This window comes from Ictidomys tridecemlineatus, chromosome 7 (assembly GCF_052094955.1).
Source record: "Ictidomys tridecemlineatus isolate mIctTri1 chromosome 7, mIctTri1.hap1, whole genome shotgun sequence".
Lineage (NCBI taxonomy): Eukaryota > Metazoa > Chordata > Mammalia > Rodentia > Sciuridae > Ictidomys > Ictidomys tridecemlineatus.
The window spans coordinates 80376872-80381436 of NC_135483.1; the positions used below are offsets into that span (position 1 = coordinate 80376872).

General features: G+C 34.8%; 1 pseudogene; it reads left to right on the top strand.

Annotated features, from left to right (window-relative positions):
• The first annotated feature begins 2752 nt into the window (after window positions 1-2752).
• Window positions 2753-3179, top strand: LOC101968156 (large ribosomal subunit protein uL24 pseudogene; annotated as a pseudogene).
• Window positions 3180-4565: the final 1386 nt, after the last annotated feature.

Consider the following 4565-nt stretch of genomic DNA (forward strand, 5'->3'; position numbering starts at 1 on the left):
TGCCACTGTAAACATGACTCTAACTGTGAAGAGCTTGATGATCCTGAACCATATACTGAATGTCTTCATGATCCTGATATTCAGCCTGACTCACCCTCACCATGACCCTTAACCTGTCCTGACCCTGATATACTTACATTCTGACTCTATGAATGATCATAACCTGCAACCTGAGCCTTTCCCTAACTTTGTCTATCACTCTCACACTCACAATGCAACTCATCTTACTGATCTACGACCTTGAACCAAACCTTGACCCTTAATTTGACTCAGATCTGGACCTGGAACCTGGGCCTCTCTGACCCTAACTTTCTAATAATATATGTCAAAAGAGTGTGTTTAGTAGTGTGTTACTCTGTATTACAATATATGTTTAAAATATTGTGTTTATATGTGAGTGTACTACTTTGATAAATATACGACATGATATACTATATTTAAGTGTGACTGGTATATTACTACATGTAGGATCATATATTTGAAATACTGGTTAGCAACATATGGTAAGTGTACTATTATTTGTGATATATATTAAGGCATTGTATTTATAAAACCTGGTGTTACTTAGTGATACCCATGAGAAACATTGAGTTTACACTCTGTAAACTGTGGATCCTGGTGCCAAGGTAGTATGGACTAGGGTCATTGTGTTGGACATCGTTATAATTTACTAGGAGTGATAGTCTATATGTATCTATTTTTCAACTCTATTCTATTCCGTTTGTTCTTTACCTGGGCCAGGACTGTTCTGGTTTAGACTTTTTAAAGTTTGACAGACTATTTTAACATCTAGTAGACAAAATCCTCTGTGTAAATTTTAACATTTTATAAAGAGTTTTAATGTGTCTAAAAATCTATTTTTATTTGTTAAAATAAACACTGTGTACACAGTTAGTGATATATGTTGAACTTTTGTGTTTATCAGAGGATGATGTGTACCTGTATATAGTTATATGTGTATAAGACATTGTGCTAGCAGTGTGAGGTTCATATATTACTTTATTTAATTATATTTTGAAACTGTTTAGGAGAGGTAGGTGCATATGTTATCTGTATACATTACATATGGGATAAGCACTGTGGTTAGCCCTATGCAGAACATGTGCTACCTTTTGTTTCCTTTTATGGATCTTGTGTGGTGTAGGCACTTGTTTATTTATGTAATGTTAAAATGCTGTGCTTACTAGGATTCCGGTGCAAGCCATCCTGAAGATTGTGATATAAATGTTGAGCATTACAGAGTGCTTGTACTACTTTTTTGAACAACATATGCTGAAACATTGTTTATTACAGTTAAGTGCCTTTTTAAACAAACGAACAAATAAATCAATCTTTATTTTTGTTTAACAGAAACTCATGTATGATTTAAACATGTCCTTCATTTGATTCTCAGGAACAGTGAAAAATAATATTAATTTTTCTTCATGAAGAAGAAAGATAAAGAAGAAATTCATGCTAATCCAAATTACCTGAAACCACTGAACTTTTCCTTGTTGAATCCATTGTCTATAAACTTTTTAAATTTCTGAATTAAGGTTAGATCCTGAAACTAAAATCCTAAGTACAAAATCCTAGAGTACCAAATACATTTAAATGATTTTTATAATAACTAATGACTTGGGAAATAAAAATAATGAAAAAACTTTAGTATACATGCAATTAAAAAAAAAAAGACCCTGGGAAATGTCTTTAAGGTCATCAAAGCTCTTGAAGGTCATCAAGATCTCTGTGGCTTCCTCCACAAAAATATCTCTATCTGATAAATATCTGTCTATGCATACATGCAAAGGTGAAGGGAGAGGAGAGGGTATGGGGATGGGAAGGAGAGTAGAATGAGTCAGACATCGTTACCCTATACGATCAATGGAATTCTACATCATATACAACCAGAAGAATGAAAAATTATACTCCATCTATATATGATGTGTCAAAGTACGTTCTACTGTAATGTATAACTAATTAGAACAAAAAATACATAAATTAAAAAATGAAAGTTTCTGCATATTTTTATAAAAAGCACAGATTTTGGGATCACAGAGGTTCAAGTTTGAGTAGCAGCTCTGCTTCTACCCTCTGTTGTGTGGATTCATGGAGAAAATTTAAGTTGGATCCTACATCTATCTGTTTTTTGACTCTATTCCATTCTATTTGTTCTTTACCTGTGCCAGGACTATTCTGGTTTAAATTTTTTTAAAGTTTGATAGACCATTTTAACATCTAGTAGACAAAATCCTCTGTGTGAATTTTAACATTTGATAACATTTTTAATGTCTCTTAACTTCTACTTTTATTTGTTAAAATTTATACTTGGCTGTATCTCTGTGTGTACACAATTCCACAAAAAAGTGTATGGATGGTGCTTCCATCTGGTATGCTGAAGAACCCCGCCCAGAGAGGTGAAGAGAGTTAAGTAAGTGCCTTTTAAACTGAGTAATGAAATATCTGTGAAAAATTATATTTAGAAGTACATTACATATACACATGGTGGTTTAGCAATATATATTAAAACTCCATTTAATAGGACTCTTTGTGTCATTGAGTTTAATGATTTGTATGTGAAACGCTGAATTTACATGTGTACATATGTTGCATTGTTTAGTGATATATAGAAACCTTTGTTAAAATGAACTATGCATGTGTTACCAACAGCATGATATGTGTGCAACACTAGGTTTAAGCATATATAGTGCATATTCTAGTTAATATGTTACCCCATCTTCCCTTTTGTGGCCATTTTTGGGCAATGATCAAAATGAAGTTCAATCTCGTTGTGACTTCTGACCAAAGCAAGAATCTCAAAAGGCATTTCTTTGCACCTTCCCACATTCGCAGGAAGATTATATCTTCCCCTCTTTCCAAAGAGCTGAGACAGAAGTACCATGCTTGATCTATGCCTATCCAAAAGGATGATGAAGTTCAGGTTGTGTAAAGACACGATAAAGGTCAGGTGATTGGCAAAGTGATCCAGTTTTACAGGAAGAAATATGCCATCTATATTGAACAGGTGGAGTGGGAAAAGGCTAATATCACAACTGTCCCTGTGGGCATTCACCCCAGCAAGGTGGGTTATCATCAGACTAACAACACTGGACAAAGAACACAAAAAGATCCTGAAACGGAGGGCCAAATTTCATCAAGTAGGAAAGGAAAAGGGAAAATATAAAGAAGAAAAAAATTGAGAAGATGCTGTTGTAGGAACAGACGATATTTGACACCAAGGTATTAGCAGGAAGCAGATTTATTTATTGGCTGCAGCCAGGTCTAGAGGGAAACGCTTTCCTTGTAATCAATCAATCCCTCTAAATGCGAAATTCAGAAAGTTTTAAAATTTTTTACACAGTGTGTCTGGAGAGGGGCTCAGAGGTTCGCAATCTGCAGAAGTCCACACAAAAGCAGCGTTTTCACTTTTCTGGGCAAATAATCCAGGCCTGGATACAAAAATCAAGGACACTCTGCAAAAATCAGCACCCCAGAAAGGGAATGTTCCCCCCTCCCCTTTCTTTGCTGGCTGTTTCCAGGGAACCCAATTAGCAACACCTTCTCTTCTCTTTGAAATGCAAATATCCCTGTGAAGCTGGCCTACCCAAGGCCATAAGCCTTGGATAGGAAGGGCAGCAGAATAAAATAGACACTAGTATTGCTGTATGTATATACGTGACTGTATAACCAATGTGATTCTGCAACCTGTACACTCAGAAAAATGAGAAATTATACCCCATTTGATTCAAATGTATGATATGTCAAGAGCATTGTACTGTCATGTGTAACTAATAATAATAATAACAAGTCAAAAAAGGGTCTTCCTTACCACACTCTGCATTTGTAAACACTTTTCCTGCCTGAAAACCATTACAAACAATCATATGTCATTTTAGACTAGAAAATCTACAACATTAGATAGCCCATAAATGTTGTGAAAGATTAATAAAGGGGTGCTCAGCTTCTGGAGTGCTGATCTTCTCCAGGCCTGCAACCAATTTTAGTTATTGTAAGATAGAGCAACAGGAAATAGGAAGCTTAACTACATTGATCTCTTTTGCAGAGATTCTTGCTGCTATTCCAAGAATAATTATGGTGAGGGTCTTTGGAAAAACTGAAGATTTTCTGTGAAGCAGGAGGTGCCTCTACAATTCAGGACTAAAATAACCATATTTACAACTTGCTTTAAAGAATGCCAAGATGAAAAAAAGAATACGTGTTATAACTTGTTTAGCTAGGTTAATACAGTACAGAAAGTAATGGTGTATTTATGAAACACTATGCTAACAATGTAGGGTACACGTATTATGTATTATATGATTCATACTTTGGTGATATATATTGAACCTCTCTGTGTAAGCAAGCTAAAATGTGTGTGTGTGTGTGTGTGTGTGTGTCTGTGTGTTGTTGTTCTTTTCATTGGGTAAAAATTGTGTTCAGCAGTGTTTGCACGTTTACTCTTTCAATATATATACATGCAATTTTGATTAGTGAAATATGTTGAAACTGTTTAACGTAGCTAGATGCATGTATTACTGAGTATAGTGATATATGAAATACTGTACTAATAGTGTGTGGTGCATATT